Source organism: Phacochoerus africanus, chromosome 2 (genome assembly GCF_016906955.1).
Source record: "Phacochoerus africanus isolate WHEZ1 chromosome 2, ROS_Pafr_v1, whole genome shotgun sequence".
Taxonomy (NCBI): Eukaryota; Metazoa; Chordata; class Mammalia; order Artiodactyla; family Suidae; genus Phacochoerus; species Phacochoerus africanus.
This window is the reverse complement of record NC_062545.1, coordinates 8,888,418-8,909,922: the sequence shown is the minus strand read 5'-3', so window position 1 is coordinate 8,909,922 and position 21,505 is coordinate 8,888,418. Positions and strand designations below refer to the sequence as shown.

The window sequence follows — 21,505 nt, the reverse complement described above, 5'->3', positions numbered from 1 at the left end:
ACTGTGTTCAGACCGTGCACTTGCCCGGAGGGACGAGGACAGCGGGATGTGTGTTCACACGTGCGTGAGAGCGGGTGGGTGGTTCCGACGGGGCGCGCGCGAGTGTGTGGCCGTGGGAGCGTGTGTGCGTGGAGTGAGTGAGTGCTCGTGAGCGTGCAGGGGCTCGAGGAGCTGCTGGGTTGGCGGTGTCGCGCGGGGAAGCAGGCAGGTGGCCAGCCGGGGAGCCGCTCGGGCCGCGGCGGAGCGCCAGGCGAGGGGGGCGGAGGCTGCGCCCCCGGCCGGGAGCCAGCGGGCGTCAACCGCCGAGGCGCGGGTCCCCGGGGGTGCGAGGGCGCGAGGGCGCGAGGCCGGCTGGGGAGGCGCCTGCCAGCCGCGCCGGGTCACGTGGCGCGGTCACGTGGCGCGGAGCCGGGCCCAACGGCGGCGGCGGCGGCGGCGGCGACCGAGGGAGGCGGAGACTCGGCGGAGACGCTGGGGTAGGCGGCGGCGGCGGCGGTGGCGGAGGCGGCGGCGGAGGCGCGGGGCTGCTGGAGGCGGAGAGGCGCGGAGGAGCGCGGGGCCGCCGCCACCGGCCCCGAGAGGTGAGGTGGGCGCGGGGTCGTTGTCATCGCCGCCCCGGCCCGGGCGCTGCCGCCCTCCCGGGGGAGCAGGCGGCGGGCCAGACCGCCGGCCGGAGCGCCCTCCGGAGCCGGGCCGGGCGCCTGTCCCCTCGGGGCGGGCGCTCGGGCCCCCGGTCCCGGCCAGGCCCCTCTTTTGGGCGCGGGCGGCGGCGGGTCGGGCGGCCCCGGGCTGGGCGGAGGGGCGGCGGGCGGGCCCCCTCGGGTGGGCTCTCCCGAGGGCGCAGTGGGGAGACGGTGGCCGACACCCGGGCTCCGGGCGGCGTTTGCTGCCGTTTAGCGGCTTTAGCCTTTTGTTTCAGTGTCTGAGAAAATGGGGCGAAAGAGGAGCTTGGTGTGCGCGCGCGTGTATGTATGTGTGTGTGTGTAAATCAGGAGGCGTTTGGCTTGGAGCCATTTTTTTTCTTAATTGTGGAGACAGAGAATCCCTTAAAACGGTTTCCCCGGGGAGACCGTGCTCCTCCTCTTCCTCCCCGGCGTCTGGATGGAGTGGATTTCCCTCCCGGCCTCTGCCCACCTTCTCGTCCTCCACGCTGTCCCCCTCCCTCCTTCCCCTTCCTGCCGCCCCACCTCCGTGAACCCCCGAGCGAGCGGGGTGTCTGCAAAGCGGCCCGGTCACCTGTCGTGGCAGCTGCATGGAAATGCTGGCGCTTCTGCTGTCTGGTCTGTGCTGTTTCCTCTGGCAAATCACAGGGATTCCGCCCAGAATACCAACCCTTCCTCTTTTCCCTGCGCTTCAAAACAAAGTGCATGATGCTGCTTCTGAAGTTTGACCCGCCTGGGCAATTAGTGGAGAGAGGTGTCTACTTTTTCTGGTCCCACCACCTCAAGGTTGGAAAGGTGAGGGCCATCTAGCTGAAAGGAGATGAAGGTGACACAGTCCTGTCGGGGATGAGTGTGGCTTACCTGCTAAATCGCTACGGAGATCAGAAAGTCTAGTAACACTTTCCTCCTAGTGGGCAGTCAGCTCCCTGTGCAGGGAGCTCTTCCCCCTGTACCCGGGGCTTTCCTCTTTCTATTTTGCAGTAGTTCAGCACCTTAAGGGGTACCCAGTAGGCGGTTTCTTTAAAAAGCACAGTAATTTATTTCTAAGGTTTTGAAGAATGTAGAATTTCATTTGGGGGTCCCTTTCTTTGTGCCTGTCTCCTTGTGTCTCAGACTTGTATTTCTTGGAGTTTAGTTCTTGCAGGCAGGGCGCTGTGCTCCTGAGGGTGCTTATCCCAGGCCGCTCAGCGCTGATTGCCGGGCTTTGGGGTGGTGATGGATGTGAAGCGACAGGACACCTTACCCACAGCCACACTGGAAGCCAGAGGCAACCGCCTGGGCTCCTGGCGCCTGTGGGGGGTGGGGTGGGGGGGGGTGTTTGGAATCTGATCTTAACCTTGCACAGCCATAGCCACACTCAGGCAGGGAAGATCTCTGGCTTCCCTCCTTATTTCTTGATAGTTCACTGTTGTGGAAGTGAGTGTATGAATACCTTGTGGATACCTAAATCTAGTGTTTAGTTCCTTAATTTAAAGCATAGTGCCTAATTGTGTGGCAGAGTTAGAGGATGTGAATTTCCTTTGAGAATGTTAAGTGCTCTATTTTAGTCAGGGCTGTGAAAGTAGCAGTGTTTTCACGTGATGGGGGAGGTGGTGTTGACCTCTAGAGTTGGAAGTTTGCAGTACTGAGTTAGAGGGATCTTTCAGGGAAAAAAATTTTTTTTTTAACACAAGGGAGCTTTCTACCATGGAAGAGTAGAAAGCCAGGATTACTTCCTGTGCCTGGGAAATAGTGATATATTTACTATTGTATATTTTAAAACTGACTTCTTCATTTAAAAAAGATGTGTCATTGAACTTTCTAGTTTTCGTATGGCATTATAAGAGTGGCAGTTTGCTTATTCACACTCCCCCCTCCAAAAAAACAAACAAAAAACCCCCACAAAACTCTGAATGGAAAACAGTTTTAACTCATAAGGGGATATGTAGTTCATGAAACCTGTTTTATATTGAGCCATCCAACGTTGATACTGAGATCCTCAGTAGTGAAAGAACAGGAAAGAGACAGCCGCCTTCCTTCGGCTGCATTTCTGCTGTCTTTCGGGGTGCTCTTGCCAGAATGTGAAGCCCAGTTGTCTTTTGGTCTTATTACCACTTCACGGGGTATCCAAACTTTGGGAATATTTGTTGAGTACCTACCCTGTGCGGGGCAAACCCAGGACATGGTTCTTCATCTTTTTCACTTCATTTACAATATTAGTGCAGTCTCTTCCCTGTTCTCTTCTGTGGGTAGAGAAAGACTGAAGATAGATGGAGTGACCCCACTGTGCATGTGATTTATCAGATGCATTAAAACTTCTGTTATGAAATGTCTTGATTTAGTTATTGCATTGGTTCCTATTTAGGACCTTGGGAAAGCCCCTCAGTATTACCAAAAGCCTTCCCCACGTTGTACATTTGCTGAGACTGCAAGAAGTGTGTAATTGAAATGTCAAATTTCTTTTAATTTCATTGGGATGCTAGTTTAGTCCACTAGATTTTAGTAAGTTTTTTTATGTTAAAATATACATAACATAAACTTTACCGTGTTAACCATTGTATTTTTTTTTTTGTCTTTTCTAGAGCTGCTCCCGCGGCACATGGAGGTTCCCAGGCTAGGGGTCTAATCGGAGCTGCAGCCACCAGCCTACGCCAGAGCCACAGCAACCCTGGATCCGAGCCACGTCTGCAACCTACACCACAGCTCACGGCAACGCAGGATCCTTAACCCACTGAGCAAGGGCAGGGACCGAACCCGCAACCTCATGGTTCCTAGTTGGATTCATTAAACACTGAGCCACGACAGGAAGTCCTGTTTTTTTTTTTTTTTTGACCATTGTATTTTTTTATTTTTTATTTTTTTATATTTTTTAAAAAATTTATTTTATTTTTTTTGTCTTTCTGCCTTTTCTAGGGCCGCTGTCACGGCATATGGAGGTTCCCAGGCTAGGGGTCAAATTGGAGCTGTAGCCGTCGGCCTATGCCAGAGCCACAGCAAGGCGGGTTCTGAGCCACTTCTGCGACCTACACCACAGCTCATGGCAATGCCGGATCCTTAACCCACTGAGCAAGGCCAGGGATCGAACTCGCAACCTCATGGTTCCTACTTGGATTCGTTAACCACTGCGCCACGACGGGAACTCCTAAAAAATTTATTTTTTTATAATTATTTTTATTTTTTGCATTATAGCTGGTTTACAGTGTTCTGTCAGTTTTCTGCTGTACAGCAAGGTGACCCAGTTATACATACATGGATACGTGCCATGTCAACCATTTTAAAGTGGACAGTTCAATGGCATGAAGTATGTTCACATTGTGGTGCTATCATCACCACCATTCATCTCCAGAACTTTTTCATCTCCCTGAACCGAAACTTTGTATCCATTAAATACTAACTTCCCCTCCCCTTCTCCCCCACTTCCAGCTCCTGACAATCACCCTTCTACTCTCTGAGGTTGACTGCTTAGGTCTCATACCAGTGCAGTCATACAGTATTTGTCCTTTTGTGTCTTCCTTACTTCACTAAGCATAATGTTTTTAAGGTTCATCCATATTCTAGCATGTATCAGAATTTGTTTCCTTTTTAAGGCTGAATATGTACATGTTATATTTTGTTTATAAATGTTCTAAGTTAAACACACTAAGTGTCAGCAGCCAAGGTAACCTCATGATGGTCCAGCACACTCACTGGAAATTTAGATTCCTTTGTTTAATTAAAATGGAAAATCGAATGAGTTATTTAATGCACAGTACCTAAATAAAACGTGTTATAGCCTTGCTGGATCCTGTAATTTCCCTTCCACATGGTTAGTGAAATATAGTACATCCTTCTGAAATTTGCAGCTGGTGCAGATGATGTTTTTGTTTCCCAGCTAATGTTATAATGATGGTATGTTTTGCTGTATGGAAGAGCAATAAAGGGCTCACCCTGAGGTATAGATTATATAGGAATGTTTATTTCTCCTTACCACTTTGCAACATCATAAGTTAGTTGTTTTGTTGTCTCCCTAGCATCCGTCAGTGGTGGTAGAGGAGGGACCTTCCTTTTTTTTTTTTTTTTTTTTTTGAGTATCTTTATGAACTTCTCTATTTTAGCATATATTATGTGTTTTAGTCCATTTCAGTTATTGTCCTTTTGATGCTCAAATTGCCCTATCTTTGGGCATATAGGCTTATTCAGATTCACTCTGAGTCCTTAGGACACACTAACCTCTTGTAGCTTCCTTGCTTTCTGGTGTAATGAGATGGTCAGGGCTCATCCTGTAACCATCCTATTCCAGGTTTGGAATCAGAACAGACCATTTTTATTTTATTTATTTTATTTTTTTGTCTTTTTTTTTAAGGGCCATTCCCACGGCATATGGATTTTCCAAGGCTAGGGGTCTAATCGGAGCTATAGCTGCCAGCCTGTGCCACAGCCACAGCAGCGCAGGATCTGAGCTGTGTCTGCAACCTACACCACAGCTCATAGCAACACCAGGTTCTTAACCCACTGATTGAGGCCAGGGATTGACCCTGCAACCTCATGGTTACTAGTCAGGTTCGTTCATCACTGAACCATGATGGGAACTCCAGAACAGTCCCTTTTTAAAAGAAAAAAAAAAAAACCCTAAATGACCAACAAATATATTAAAATACTCAGTTTTACTAGTATTAAAGAAATGAAATTAAAAGCAGAAATAAGATACCATTTGTTATGAATAGAATGGTTCTTCCTCAAAAAAAAAATTTTTTTTTTTTTGCTTTTTTTAGGGCCATACCTGTGACATATGGAAGTTCCCACGCTGGGGGTCGAATCACAGCCACAGCCACAGCCACCCTGGATCCTTGACCCACTGAGTGAGGCCAGGGATAGAACCTGCATCCACATGGGTACTAGTCAGGTTCATTTTGCTGTGCCACAATGGTCACTCCTTCCTCAAATTCTTAGGTTGAAGACTTAACCCCCAGTGTGATGATATTTGAAGATGGGGCCTTTGGGAGGTAATTAGGGTTAGGACAGAGCCCTCAAGGTGGATTAATACCTTAATAGGAAGAGACAGACACCTCAGGGCTCATCAACCCCCTCCACAGCACTTCATTCTCCACCCCCCACCATGTACGAAGAAGAGGTCATATGAGCACAGCTAGATGGCAGCCACTTACAGGCAGAGAGAAATTTACATTGTTGGCATCTTTATCTGGAAGTTTTCAGCCTCCAGAATTGTGAGAAATAAATTTCTGTTGTTTAAGCCACCCTAAACCATGGTATTTTTTAATGGTCGCCTGAGCCAAGTAAGACACCATTTTTCACTTATTGCATTGGCAGTATAATTTGGACTCAGTTTAGGCCTTCCTAGATGTGAAACAGTTTGGTAAAGCTTGATATAAAGTATATTATTAGGATTACTTCTGGTATCCCTTCTCTTGGTAGTCTTAGTATTTGGGCATTGCCCAGTTGGGAATGGGAATAAGGATGATAGTGATTTCCAGTTCTGTGAAGATAAAGGGAAATGTATGACCTTGGTCTCAGCAGAGATATAAACTGATGCATTTGTTCTAAATATGTTCTAAACTATTATGTATCAAAATGTATCAAATGCGTTATAAATCAAAATTTGAAAGCCTTTAAACTAGCAAGTTCATGTCTAGGAATTTATCCTAAAAAATAATAGGAAAAGTTCGTTAAGATATATGTATATAGTAAAGAACTATTTACTGTGTACAGTCACATAGTAAATAATTTTAAGGAATTGATTAAACAGATTATGATACCTTCATTGCATGTAGCCATTGAAAATAGTGACATAGATCTATCGTAGCTACTCTGGAAAGATGCCCGTTATATATTATTGAGTGAAAAAGGTGGATTACAGAACTTTAGGTATAGCACTTAAACATAACATAGGTTGAAAATGCTGAACATCAGGGCTTTGGAGGCCAAGAATCAGAGCTTTGGGGATCTAGGCTTCAGGAACCGCCTAATGATAGTCTCCTTCAGGTGCCATGGTCTCAAAGATGGCACCAACTGATTCCATTCTCCTGTTAAAAGATTTAGCTTTCCTGGGGTTCCCTCTGTGGTGCAGTGGGTTAAGAATCCAACTGCAGCAGCTTGGGGTGCCGGGGAGGTGCAGGTTTGATTGCAGTGGCTTAAAGGATCTGGTATCGCCATAGCTGTGGTGTAGGCTGGTAGCTTCGGCTCAGATTCAACTCCTGGCCTGGGAACTTCCATATGCTGTGGATGTGGCCATTAAAAAAAAAAAAAGATTTAGTTTTCCTGGAGAGAGAATATAGTTGGCCTTGTTAAGTAATTTGCCCTTTGGCTGTGTGTGTGTGTGTGTGTGTGTGTGTGTGTGTGTGTGATTGCTCTCAGTTGACAGTCCCACAGAGGTGTACATTAGAATGGAAGAGTCACAAGGCGAGATGGCATGCTTTTAACCAAAGAAAGGGAAGAATTCCAGGACAACAAGGAGTTATATGCCCACTACACTCTCAGTTAAAATTAGAGAAAATCATTGCTCAGAAACATTGAATTAATTACTGTATCTCCATAAATTACTGCAAAGTCTGATAAACTTGGGCTTTCTTTTCCCTTTAACTTCTGTTTTTGGCATGTTCGGGCCTATACCAGTGGGTCAGTTCTATTTGATTTCTTGCTTTCATAGAAAAGGATGGGTCAGGATTAAAATTTGGGGTTATATGTGGATTTAAAAAATTATGCTATTTTCCCTTTAAATGTGGTTAATGTAGAATCAAATATAACTTTTCTGATGTCAGTAAGTAGGAATAAAAGTCTTTGTACTTGTGTGGTGTCAGGGATACCCACCTTGAGAGAAAGAGTATTTTAAGAATAGAATTGAAAAGTAGTGGTTATGGAAAGCCTCCAGTAGTAATGCTGTAGTAGGTTGTAGAGTGAAAACACCTATTCTGTAGGTGTGCGAGGTGCTGTGCGAACAACGCGGACTTACTGGAACATCTTTCTCACTGTTGTTATGTTTAACGAAAAGCACAAAGTCAGAATGAATGTGAAAGAGCTTTGATAAAGATAACATACACTACAGTTTAAGCTATTAATTTATCACTTTTTAAAAGTTAAAGACTTAATTTAGACTTTAATGGATATGAAAGAATTTGGAAATGTATAGTAAAGGTATTATTATTTCATTATTATTTCTGCTATTCCTTTTTTGGGTAGTCTTAATACTTGGACATTTTCTCTCAGTTTGGAATTAGCATAGTAGAGCTGCTGGCTTAAAGTTTTGTTGTATCAGATCCATTTATGTCTGATTAAACCTAAGAACTTGGCTTTTTTTTGGAGGGGGGTGGCTTGTGTGCTCATGGTATGGAGAAGTTCCTGGGCCAGGGATCAGACCTGCACCACAGCAGTGACCTGAGCCGTAGCACTCACAACGCTGGATCCTTAACCCGCTGTGCCACAAGGGAATTGTAAGTTGTCCTTTTTCATGAATAATAATAATTATTATTTTGTCTTTTTTTTAGGGCCTCACCCAAGGCACATGGACCATGGTTTCCAGGCTAGGAGTCGAATTGGAGCTGTGGCCACTGGCCTATGCCACAGCCACAGCATCGTGGGATCTGAGCTGTGTCTGTGACCTATACCACAGCTCACGGCAACGCTGGATCCTTAACCTACTGAGGGAGGCCAGGGACCGAACCCGCGTCCTCATGGATGCTGGTCGGGTTCATTAACCACGGAGCCACAACAGGAACTCCATTTTTCATGAATAACTTTTATGATAGTCTCAACCTTTTAAGTCTCAGATGTCGATCCAGCTAGTTACTGGTTTGGACACTAGGTTCTAAAGACCCTGTGGTATCTGCTTTCTAAAACTGTTGCTCAGTGTTTTCAAATTCTACTTAGAAATACACAGATGTCATTGGGTTCATAACTTCATCCTGAGTATTTTATTGTCCTGTTTCTTGTAAACAGCAAATGGAAGATTAAACTTCTGAGACAGTTAGACCTGGTATGTGTGTGTGTGTGCGTGCGTGTGTGTGTGTGTGTATTTATGTGTATGATTTTAAGTCTCTGGCAAGGGAAATTAAGAACATACGTTGAGCACCAGGTTGTTGTCACCCTACGTACCTCTCCTTCCTCTTTGGCTTTTTGAGAGCGTAGGACACTGGCCTGGGGACACACATGGCATTGTTAATGACTGCGCTGATCGAATGATGGTGTCAGAGGTCCTCCATGAGGAGGTTGGTACCGGGACAATTTTAATATTCCAGAAAAGTTGATCAGGCGTGATGTAACCTGTATGTTAAGAATGTACAGGGGCATCTTCACCCAGAAATCAGTTTCTTAAAAGCCTCGGACAACCTTCTTAGCCGCAAAACCAGATGGACAAACTCAGCTCCCGTGGTTAGAGTATCAAAATAGGCGTCCTAAGAAGTTAGGCTGATGCTGTGTATGAAAACCCTGTATGCCCCAAGCTGACATTTCAGGTGGTCATAGTTAACTGTGTAGAAGTGTTAAATTATCAAAAAGTTTATGTGTTAACATCTGTCATGTTAGTGAAGAATGCCTTCAAAACCTTCTATCTGGATTTAACTTATCTGAGAGAAAGAAGTCTAAAGAGATTAGATCGTGGGGACAGCCAGGTGGCTGAATGTGGTTCAACTCAGGTCACATTTTCCAATGCCTGCAAATAGGTTGAACCCTTCTCGCTGTCTTTTTCAATGAAGTGAGAAACTCAGTCTGTGTTTCCTGTGTAGGAAGTTAACCTGTTAGAATTTTCTGATATCTGAATGATGAAATAAATTCTGAAGTATTTGAAATGCTTGGAATAAAACATAGCAGCTTTCTGTAAAAGAAAGCTCATAGTTTATCTTATTCCAATGGTAGTAACTTTTCATACTGGGACAGAAGTGAGAATGTAAGTGGCACACGTTATTTTGACTCCTTACCCAGCTTTGATTTTAAGGGACTTGGGAATAAATTAAGTGGTGTGGGTTTGGGGTGCTGCCCAGAGTCTATCCATTATGGCTTACTGGAGCATCCGTTCCCAGCCTTTTGGGATTTACGGTGTCCTTCTTGTGTTTGATTTTGCATCTCCCTCCTCCTCCTCACATTCTTATGGCTCTGACAGTCGGGTCTCTGTCATCCGTGGAGCGCAAAGTACTGATACATGAGATTCTCAAATTATCACCGTAGTTCCACTTTATCTAGTTAGGTCAGTTTAATTCTAACTAACCACTACCAAACCTTTTCTGGATCATTAACAAGTTGCATGATTACATTGCTCTATGGAATAGATTTATCTAAGTTTTTTTTTTTTTTTTGTCTTTTTGCCTTTTCTAGGGCTGCTCCTGCGGCATATGGAGGTTCCCAGGCTAGGGGTCGCGTCGGAGCCGTAGCCACTGGCCTACGCCAGAGCCACAGCAACGCGGGATCCAAGCCGCGTCTGCAACCTACACCACAGCTCACAGCAACGCCGGATCCTTAACCCATTGAGCAAGGGCAGGGACCGAACCCGCAACCTCATGGTTCCTAGTCGGATTCGTTAACCACTGAGCCACGACGGGAACTCCAGATTTATCTAAGTTTTTGATCAACCAATTAATGTTGTTTTGAAAACTCTTGTGATGCAGTGTAGTGAATAGGGTTTGTACCTTAACGTGTATTTATGTGCAAGAAATGTGATAGACATTAAGTTTCTCTTAAGAGGGAGCATAGGTCCCTCTTAAGCTAAAACTGCTTTTCTTTACAGAAGTGTATGTAGAAGCAATAATATTTTGTGAGGTGCTTTGAAATCTTCCCTGAACTTAATGTAATAAATTTATTGTGGATAAGTAGAGACGTCTCAGGATTGACCCATGGTTCAGCAATGGCCTATCCTTTTTGATTCTGAAAGCCTTGGGATATCACATTGTTTTCCCTTTCTTTGCTTTCTGTGATTTGCAAACAATGGGGGTCTCCTTTGCAGATTAATGGCCATAGAAATGGAACCCCCTTGGGCTTCCTTCACCTGTGTTTGGTTTTCCTCTTTCACAGGACACAGAGACGTGCCTGTGCTTGGCTTTAGGGAATTGAGCTGTTTTTCTGGTGTCTGCAAGAGCGATGAGACTTGGTCGAAGAGGGAGTGAGTACTGTGCCTGAAAGACAGCAGTTATCACTGGAGGTGTGTTTGTTTGTTTATTTATTTATGGCTGCCCACAGCATGTGGAGCTCCCCGGCCAGGGATCAAACCTGAGCTGCAGTCACGACCTAAGCCACAGCTGTGGCAACGCTGGATCTTTAGCCGGCTGTAGCAGGCCAGGGCTGGAACCTGCATCCCAGGGCTCCCAAGATGCTGCAGATCCTGTTGTGCCCCAGTGGGAACTCTTAGAGGTCAATTTAAACCTGCTACTTCACCCTCTTGATTTCAGTCAGTTATCATCAAACTTTTTACTAGACGGTTACTGACTAACCCAATTGGTTTGAGTTGAACCTCCTTTGGTGCTAATGAGTGGTGAAGTGGACCCCAGGTGTGGTGTCTGAAGAAGGTGGCATGTGGGGAGTCTGGACTCATTTGCAAATTAGGTCCTGAATGAGTTAAGATTGGGTTTAATTCCTCTCTTCATTCTGTGTCTGCCTGGCTTTACATTCTGGCTTAAGTGCTTAGTGTTATTTTAGAAGTGGACTGTCTGTGGCATAGGAGGCTCTGGGGAAGCAGGACAACAGAAAATCTACCTGAGGTCATTGGAAGAGGATAACCAACCAGGATGCAAGGTTTTAACTCCTGAATTTTTAGTCTAGCGGAGTTCACACTATTTTGTGTGAAAATAGTTTGTTTTCTGAGCTCTCTATTGTTTTAAGATTGGAACTTCAGTGTTCTTTTTGCTTCTTAATTTTAATGTGATAGTCTGACTAATTTTAATTCTTAATATGATTCTAACTCTGACATAAACTACACGCATATGGGGACATCTTGAAAGAAGTATATTCTCTCTTCAGATTTTCTGGTCCCCTTCTAAATTTCAAAGCACAAAAATAACAACAACCAAAAAATTACTGAGATAGGTTGGTTCTAATATAAACTACTAAGGTAGTTGTAACTGTATTTTATTTTTAAAAGAGGTTTTTTCTTTGAATATGTGACCCTCTAGAAATCCAGGTAAAAGGGGCTCAAAGTGGGAGGTAATTGCTTTTCTGCTTCCTTTTTTTCTCATTGGCTGGTGCTAGGATTTGAATTTTTTTTTTTTCTTTTTAGGGCCTCAACTTCGGCATATGGAGGTTCCCAGGCTAGGGTTCAGAGCTGCAGCTGCCAGCCTGCACCACAGCCACAGCAACACCAGATCTGAACCTCATCTGTAACCTATGCCATTGCTTGTGGCAACTTGGGATCCTTAACCCACTGAGTGAGGCCAGGGATTGAGCCCACATCCTCATGAATACTGGTCGGGTTCTTAACCCACTGACCCATAACGGGAACTCCTTAAATCTGTTTCCAGCTAGGAAGTCTTTGCACACTTTCATCTTTTCTCAGGACTCCCACCTGTTTTTCACTGTTACGGACACCAAGTAGGTAAGGTTGACATTGGGCTCACAAAGAAGAAGAGTCCTGGATTCTGGAAGGAGACACTGGTTAGCAGTGGTCCAACAGTTTAAACAGAAGTTAGCTGCTGTGGGGAGGGCTGTACTGAAGCCGTGCTTCCTCTAGCAGCAGAGCCCCCAGGGATGGGGGTACAGAGGCAGTGGGTGGAAGGGGGACAGTGGCTCAATGAGACTGAGTTCGAGTTTGGATGTATAGACTTGTAATGTGTGAAAGCATTTGTAGCAGATGGCGCACCTAGGCACGTGGCCTTTTTAAATTAAAAAAATATAAAAAGTTTACTATGTTATGTATATCAACCCCTGTTCTTATGTGTGTTTATAAACATTTTCTTTTGTCTTTTTGTCTTTTCTAGGGCTGCTCTCTCAGCACATGGAGGTTCCCAGGTTAGGGGTCGAATCGGAGCTGTTGCCGCCGGCCTACACCACAGCCACAGCAATGCGGGATCCGAGCTGCGCGTCTGTGACCTACACCACAGCTCACGGCCACGCCGGATCCTTAACCCACTGAGCAAGGCCAGGAATCGAACTCACAACCTCATGGTTCCTAGTCGGATTCGTTAACCACTGAGCCACGATGGAAACTCCTAAATATCTTCCTAGTTTCTTTTCAGCTCCAACTCTGTTCATGGCATATTTTGATGAAGTTCAAGTTTTCTATGTAGTCAGGTCCATCAACTTTTTCCCCCATAGTTCTTACTTTGATGATTTGCTTGGGAAGTCTTTTCCCATAGAGTGCTTTTTTTCTTTCTTTTTCTTCTTCTTCTTCTTCTTTTTTTTTTTAAGCAGACAGGTGACTTTTTAAAATAAGCTTTTAATCTTGGAATAATTTTGGATTTATAGAAAAAGTACTGAAATACTTTCTGTAGAGAGTTCCCGTGACCCTTTACCCACTTCCTCTAATACTAACATCCTACATAATTGCAGAACATTTGTCAGAACGAAGAAATTTACATTGGTGCATTTAAGAAAAAAATCTAATTTATGTATTTATTTTTGCTTTTGTTGTCTGTGCTTTTTTTTGGTCTTTTCTAGGGCCGCATCCGCAGTATATGGAGGTTCCCAGGCTAGGGGTCTAATCAGAGCTGTAGCCGCTGGCCTACACCACAGCCACAGCAACGTGGGAGCGGAGCCGAGCCTGCAACGTACACCACAGCTCATGGCAACGCTGGATCCTTAACCCACTGAGGGAGGCCAGGGATCGAACCCTAAACCTCACAGTTCTAGGCGGATTCATTAACCACTGAGCCACAACGGGAACTCCAACACTGGTGCATTGTTACTAACTAAACTCTAGACTTCTTTCTGATTTCACTAGTGTTTTCATGATGTTTCCCAGAGCACGCGATTGCATTGGGTGGGCTGGGTTTTGAGGAGGCAAACACGTGGCCGTGTGCTCTGTGGTGTAGCTGTGCTCTTGACACTGCACTTGAGTGGAACCAGGCAGCTTTATGGTTTCCAGAATTCCTTCATACACACATAATTTAGATGGAAAATATGCTTTCTCATCAGTCTTACTAGACACACGTGCCCTAGGAAGCGTGCATCTCAGCAATGACACTGTTCTGCACGTGTGTGGCCACACCTCAGGGCACCTGGGCATAGAAGGGCCTCTCCCATTGTCCAGGCTGCCAGTTGCTCTGTTGTAATTCCCTAAGATGTCTGCTCTCATGCTGCAACCTCATTCTTGTTTTGCGTGGACTGGAGTGCAGAATCACCTGCTGTTTTTAAGTCTTGGAGAGAAAGGTGCCCTCACTGTGAGGAAGTGTTTTAGGTTCCTTGACTTCAGAGTGAGCCCAGGGAGTCACTGCTCTCACCCTCCAGCGTCATGGTGCTAGGCTCGGCCAGTCTTCTAACTTTCTTGCCTGAGTGAAGTGTGTTGTATCTAATGAGAAAAAACATGGTTGGCCTAAAGGAATGCAGGTGTTATTCTTTCTGTGTATCGCTTGCCCCTCCACCCGCCTGAGTGGAGGCAGATGAATGGAGTGAGAGGTGGGAAGGGCGGGCAGGAGATGAGGTAGAACACAGCCATGTTGGCTGGCTCCATGCCCACGCTGACTGATGGAAATAGCATTGGCGCTGAGGCCTCAGATGCCTCTGCACTTACTATCTATAGGCGTTGCCACTCACATGCGTTCCTGTGAGCTGGGCAGAGCTTTCTTGTGGGTCACCACTGGCTTCTACCTGTGCATTCAAATCAGTCTCCCCTCTCCTAACTGGAAACACTTACTTTCTTAACCTTTTCTGACTTGTAAAACACCACCCCCCCCCCCGCCTTTCCATTTAGAAGGCAGTGAGCGTATGATTGCTGTGCATGCCTGAGAAGGAGGGAGCACTGAAAAAGCAGAGGAGACGGTGCGAGTTCGTTCGGTTTTCTTCAGACCCTTAAGCCTCTCCTGTGGAGTTGTCAGTTCCACCTCAACTTCTAGGGAGAGTTGGTAGATCGTATTTATTGGAAAGCCTCCAACCAAGTCACAAGTAAATCAATAGAAATACAATTGTTAAAGCAGATATTCTTTAGTAGATGATACCTGCTTCAGTTTGGCCAGACAGAAGTCAGCCTTTTTTTGGGGGTGGGGGGAATTTTTCTCAGTGGCTTGTGACTTTTTCCATTGCAAGGTGGTTTTTTTTTTGGTCTTTTTTGTCTTTTCTAGGGCCACACCTGCGGCATATGGAGTTTCCCAGGCTAGGGGTCGCATCGGAGCTGTAGCCACCAGCCTACGCCAGAGCCACAGCAGTGCAGGATCTGAGCTGTGTCTGCGACCTACACCACAGCTCACACGAATGCCGGATCCTTAACCCACTGAGCGAGGCCAGGGATCTAACTCGAAACCTCATGGTTCCTTGTTGGATTCGTTAACCACTGAGCCATGATGGGAACTCCTCCATTGCGAGTTTTAATTATAGTCATTGCTTTTACAAAGCCTTTTTTCCATATCTACTGTTTTATTTGGTCTTTTTTTTTTTTTTAATATTATAAGAAAGCTGAGCTTGAGGGGTTTGCCTGTAGTCATGTAGGAAGTCTTGGGACTTGAGTCCATACCAGCTGACCAGAAGTTCCTCGTTTGCTCTGGGCCTCCTCCCAGCTGGTGTTGCCATGGACGCACATGGCTGAGGCTAGTGGAGGCTTCCTCTTAAGAGCAACCAGAGTGTGTATCCTAGATTGATAGCTGGCCGGGCCTGTTGAGTGCATATCTGACATCCTTTCTTCCCTTCTTAATGGAATTGGGGTTTTGCTGAGATACTCTCCTCTGCATGTAATGTGGGGAAGGTGGTCTGTCCCCAGCACGGGCTCTGTGCTGGGGATGGACCACCTGATTCGTTTCAGCCAATCATGCTGGTCCCATTCACCATCTGTGATTATTCGGGATAAGCAAGAAACTGAGTTCTGGTCTGCCAGGAGATTCTGCAAAACTCAGTTTTAAAATAACAACACTGGGAAAGAGTCCTTTTCCTCTGAGTACTGTCCTTTCTGGTTGTGGTGCTTGGAACTGTTACAGCCATATTGCTGCAGTCTTAACATGAGGTGATGTAAGGGAGAGGATAGAACCACGAAAAGAGCAGAAAGAGCTTAGATCTTAGTACCTGCCTGCCTTTGGACTTATGTGAAATTTCCATATTGTTTAAGGCACCCTCAGCTGAGATCATATGTTACTTGTACCCAAAGACATGCAAACGCAGTTCCTCATTCATTCCTTTGTTCATTCATTCATAACATGAAAATACAGGATCTAAAGGTGGGGTTTCATCTGGTCAGAAGGTCAGAGATGGCTTCTCTGAGGAAGTGCAGAGGCCTTGGTCAGAGAGATCCCTTTTCATGCTGGGCCTTGTATCCGAAGTTTATGGATTTTGGTCTTTGCTGCAAGAGCCGAGCTATTGAAGGGTTTCATTATTGGAGAGTGGCAGAAGAGTGAGCTATATAGTTCATTTAAAGCTGCCTCTGCTAAAGAAAACCTTAGCTTAACATTCCGAAGAGTCGTGTTTGATTGGCTGAGCAGCCAAGGAACAGTCAGTGGTTAAGGCCCTGGTGACAAGCAGGTACATCCACAAAGTGCCAGGAGCATCTCTCCTTGGGATCTGATGGAGTAGACACTCTCCTTTTCCTTTCCTTCTTCCTTTCGTGTGTGTGTGTGTGTGTGTGTGTGTGTGTGTGTACGCACACAGTCCACCATTGTGAATGGTGAACATTCTGTCATTCTCTTAGTGTTTGATCATTCAAGTTAAATTGCAGCTAAGAAATCTGCGTTGGCTAAGAACTGGATAGATGGTTTCATTGTAAATAATATTTTAAGGATGTATTAATGTGTCTGAAATTGAACTTTTAGCCTCTCCAGAGGTTTTTCTCCAGGTTTGATGTAATAAGATCTGCTCTGATTCTCATACATATGGATATATTAGAAAACTGGATTACTTCCCAGTGTAATCAGGCCGGGAACCAGCCTGAACTGCAGAGTGGAACTGCAAGGAAAGCCGCAGTATTCCTGTAATCATATTAGGATGCGATGTGGTCCCTCCCTATGTTTATTAATTAGTGGAGTTGTAATGAGACTTCCCCCCCAATGCTTTAAGGATGCTGATCAGTGGGCATCTGGGCGGGATTTGCGTTGTGTTTGGGAGCCTTCTGTGTACAGGTGGGAGGGATCCGTGTTTCAGGTGGCAGCAGGTGAGCCTCCCGCCAAGTTGGCATAATGGGAACAGGACTCTTCTGGGTTACCATCTGTTTGTGGCTGATAGGAAACCAGCAGTGACTTCTGAGGAGTTTATGTTGAAATACTTAGGAATTAGGAATGTTAAGAGCGTGCTGATCTGGTATTAGGAGCTGGGGGAAATAGTCTGTGTGGAGTGAGTTTTCATCACTGCGAATTTTGGGAGATGGTTGCCTGGGTTCAGCAGTCCCCACTGCCACCTCCCAAACCACAGCTCTCTTCTGTCCGCCCAGATGACCACGCAGGTCACCCCAGTTCTGTACTGAGTGGCCCATGGCCACATTACTGACATGATTGTCACAGGTAAGTAACACTGTGCATGGTGTTTGTCACAGGGTTGGGCCTTCAGTCTGTCTCTGACTCTTAATGTGTTGTGTTTCCTGTTGTTTTAAGTTGTAAAATACACATAACAAAAGTTACCCTTGTAACTATGTATAAAGTGTACAGTTCAGTGGTGTTAAGTACATTTATGCTGTTGTGTGACTGTCATGATGGGTTAACCAAGTACTTTGACATACTTATAAAATAGCGAACGCGTCTACTCTCTTTATCAAATATATATTATAAAAATCAGGAGTTCCTGTGGTGGCGCAGTGGTTAACGAATCCGACTAGGAACCATGAGGTTGTGGGTTCGGTCCCTGGGCTTGCTCAGTGGGTTAAGGATCCGGCGTTGCCGTGAGCCGTGAGCTGTGGTGTAGGTTGCAGATGCGGCTCGGATCCAGCGTTGCTGTGGCTCTGGCGTAGGCTGGTGGCTGCAGCTCCGATTCGACCCCTAGCCTAGGAACCTCCATATGCCGGGAGCGGCCCAAAGAAATAGCAAAAAGACAAAAAAAAAAAAATCAGCACACTCTAATTGATGTCTCTCTCTCTCTCTCTCTCTTTTTTTTTTTCTTTTTGGGGCTGCACCTGCAGCATATGGAAGTTCCCAGCCTAGGTGTTGAATTGGCTGCGGCTGCCAGCCTACACCACAGCCACAGCAGTGCGGGATCCGAGCCTCATCTGTGACTTACACTGCAGCTCATGGCAATGCTGGATCCTTAACCCTGAGCGAGGCCAGGGATTGAACTTGCATTCTCAAGGATACTAGTTAGGTTCGTTTCTGCTGAGCCACAATGGGAACTCCCATCTCTTTGGCTTTTAAGTTAGGATTTCCCGGTGCTGTGCCCGCATTTCGTTGGTGAGATGTTCTTGCACCTGGGAAGCTCTGCCCTCCAGGCATGATGCTTTTTGGTGGGTCCTGGAAACTGCTCCGCCTCTTTTGTGTTACACTTTACAGCAAGGGTGTAGAGTAGAGAATAGCTCCCTCCCTTTTCACCTCCCTTTACCTGGGGGTGGGGTAAGTGGAGGAGCGACCTCTGGTGGCCTGCGGTGGGTGCGGGACGGGGAGTCACCCCGTTCAACCCTGCTGTCGAAGCCGAAGCAGGCTCCGAGGTGCTGCCTGCCTCTTTCTGACTTGTAGACCCTGCTGGGTTCCATGTGCCACCTCCAGGCTTTTGCCTTGCCTCTTTCAAAACAGTCAACAGAAAGGACCTTCGAGCCCTCTGTAAGTTAGGGGACTCTTGGTTACAGTAAAAGAGACCTAACTGAACTCATTTACACACCAAAGGCAGTTGCTTGGAAAGATTCTGGGCTGCCTCCTGGAATCTCTGCTGGGAGGGAGATAGCTGGGCCTCAGGCCTGGCCCCTGGACTGTGGATGGGCCTGGGAAGCTCTTTCCTTCACTCTCTCCCCACCGCTTAGCTTCCCCTGTGCTTCCGAGTTCTCTGTTCCAGACCAGCGTCCTCTGCTGCCTGGTCCATGTGGCAGAACACAGCTGCCAACACTCATGTTTTTCATGTTACAGTCCAGGTGTCTAGACTGCTTTCTCTGTTCCAGAATTTCCTGCGAAGAACTGATGAGTGGTGGTAGAAAGTGGTGATTCCATGATAACGGGGCTGGGGGAGGATGGAGCAGTTCAGGTTGAGGGGACATCCCTGCTCCTGGGACCCCCCTGATTGTCAGCAATTATCTGCAGATCCAGGCTGTGAAAGCTTTGCATTAGAATTTAAAACGAAACAGGGAAACTCCAACCTAAACCAAAACAAGATGCTACCGCTCCCACCACCACCACCAAAATCCAGGATGTTGAGAAGATGAACCTTCTAAACACATTCTGGAATTACTTTTTTTTAATTAATTAATTTTTTTTAGTGAAGTAAATGATAGCCTAATTTTTATGTTAACATTGTTTGAACTCAGAGACATTGTGACCAGTGTTGAATTAAGCAGGATGTGGGAGATATATTCCTGAATACCTGAGTATAAATAAAATATTTTAAATTATGTATATTTTTTTCTTTTTTGGCCTCCCCACAGCATATGGAGTTCCAGGGCCGGGGGTCAGATCTGAGCTGCAGTTGAGACCTAAGCTGCAGCTGTGGCAATGCTGGATCCTTAACCCACTGTGCTGGGCCAGGGATCAAACCTGTGTCCCAGTGCTCCCAAGATGCCACCAATCCCATTGAGTTACAGTGGGAATGCCTTAAATTATATTTTATTTTAATTATTATTATTATTTTTTTTGGTCTTTTTAGGGCCACACCAGAGGCATATGGAGGTTCCCAGGCTGGGGGTCGAATTTGAGTTGTAGCCACTGGCCTACACCACAGTCATAGCAACGTGAGATCTGAGCTGTGTCTGCAACCTACACCAAAGCTCATGGCAACGCCGGGTGCTTAACCCACTGAAGGAGGCCAGGGATTGAACCCACGTCCTCATGGATACTTAGTTGAGTTTGTTAACTACTGAGCCACGAAGGGAACTCTCCTTAAATTTTATTTTATATTTTTTAAATTATAAATACACAGGGAGAGCTTGCTTTCAGAAGGAATCCTTTTGTGAATCTTTTCCTAAAATCCAGTAATTTCAACTTTGTGAATTTGAATCTTCTGTATCGCTCACCTAAATCAATGTGTACCAGTGGATTGTCATTCCTTGCTGTCATTATCTCACTGGGGTCACTGGTTCTTTGGCAGATTGCACGCTCCACTGATTTTTGAGCTTATGAACAATGGTGGTTCCCTTCGTAGTTGTTTGGTTACACACATAGATCCCTCGTGTGAATTGGAGAACCCTCTAAGAGTTGGAATTAAATTGGGATTGAATACTCTGTCTGAATTGGGAAGCCATGCAAGGAGATTTGAAAGTATCACTTAGTGGTTGCCAGAAAAAAGGCAGAACAGTCCAGTAATTCTGGGAATTAGTGCCATTTGAGAATTTGGGGAATTTGTCATCTTTTCAAATGTGGAGGATTAGTCATATTTACACATCACTTGTAAAGGTGGTTTATTACCCATTTGACTTTTTAGTGTATTTAAAATGAAAACTCAAGTAGTTTTCCCTCCTCAGAAAATGGATTGTGTGGAAATAGGAGTGTTACTGGCCTTGAGGGGAAAGACGTGGCCAGCTCCCGAATACGCACTGCGCACTGGAAGATGCCCTCTGGAAGGTGTCTGTCTAACGTGCTCCTCCCTCTACTTCAGAAGGGTCGGGAACATTAACACTGCTCTGCAGGATCTGAAAGCTGCTGACCTTCTGAAATAGTGCTGAAAGGGCCCTGCTGTTGCATGAGGATTGGGGTGCTGCATGTGGGTAATGGAAAACCCTTGATTCCAGGGGACCTTTCTCTTCTACGGCCTGTGGGGGGCGCCCCAGAAATGCCGTGTCTTAAGTAGAATGCTTTGAATCATACCTCTCTCTCTCAAAAATGCAGAGCCAGGGAGCTCAGGACTGGGGAGACTTGGGGTCTCCCCTCATCCCCAAAATATACAAGCAGCTCATACAGGTCAACAACAAAAAAACGGATATCCCAATCAAAAAATAGGCTGAAGACCTGAGAGGACATTTCTCCAAAGAAGACATACGAATGGCCAGTAGGCACATGAAAAGATGCTCAACATCACTAATTACTATGCACATAAAAACTGCAGTGAGGTACCACCTCACACTGGTCAGAATGGCCATCATTAATAAGTCTATAACTAACAGACGCTGGAGAGGGTGTGGAAAAAAGGGAACTTTGCTACACTGTTGGTGAGAATGTAAATCGGCACAGCTACTGCAGAAAGCAGTATGGTGGTTCCTCAGAAAACGAAATTCAGAACTGCTATATTGATCCAGCAGTCCCACTTCTGGGCATCTATCTGGACAGAAGTATAATTCAAAAACATACATGCACCCCTATGTTCATTGCAGCACTATTAACAATAGCCAAGACATGGAAACAACCTAAATGTCCAGCAACAGATGAATGGATTAAGAAGATGTGGTACATAGACACAATGGAATTGTACCCAGCCATAAAAAGCACAAAATAATGCCATTCACAGCAACATGGATGCTACTAGAGATTATCATACTAAGTGAAGTCAGTCAGAAAGAGAAAGACAAATACCATATGATATCACATATATGTGGAATCTAAAATACGGCACAAGTGAACCTGTCTACAGAACAGAAACAGACTCACAGACAGGGAGAACAGATTTATGGTTGCCTAGGGGGAGGGAGTGGGATGGATGGGGAGTTCGGGGTTTGTACATGCAGACTCTTGCATTTAGAATGCATAGATGATAAAGCCTGCTGT

General features: G+C 45.7%; 1 protein-coding gene across 1 annotated transcript in view; it reads left to right on the top strand.

Annotated features, from left to right (window-relative positions):
- Positions 1–478: 478 nt before the first annotated feature.
- TULP4 (TUB like protein 4) overlaps positions 479–21,505 on the top strand; it is a 239,609-nt gene continuing 218,582 nt past the window's right edge. The window contains exon 1 of the mRNA XM_047769838.1: positions 479–581. The gene's annotated coding sequence lies outside the window, so the exon portion shown is untranslated. The remainder of the gene's footprint in view (positions 582–21,505) is intronic.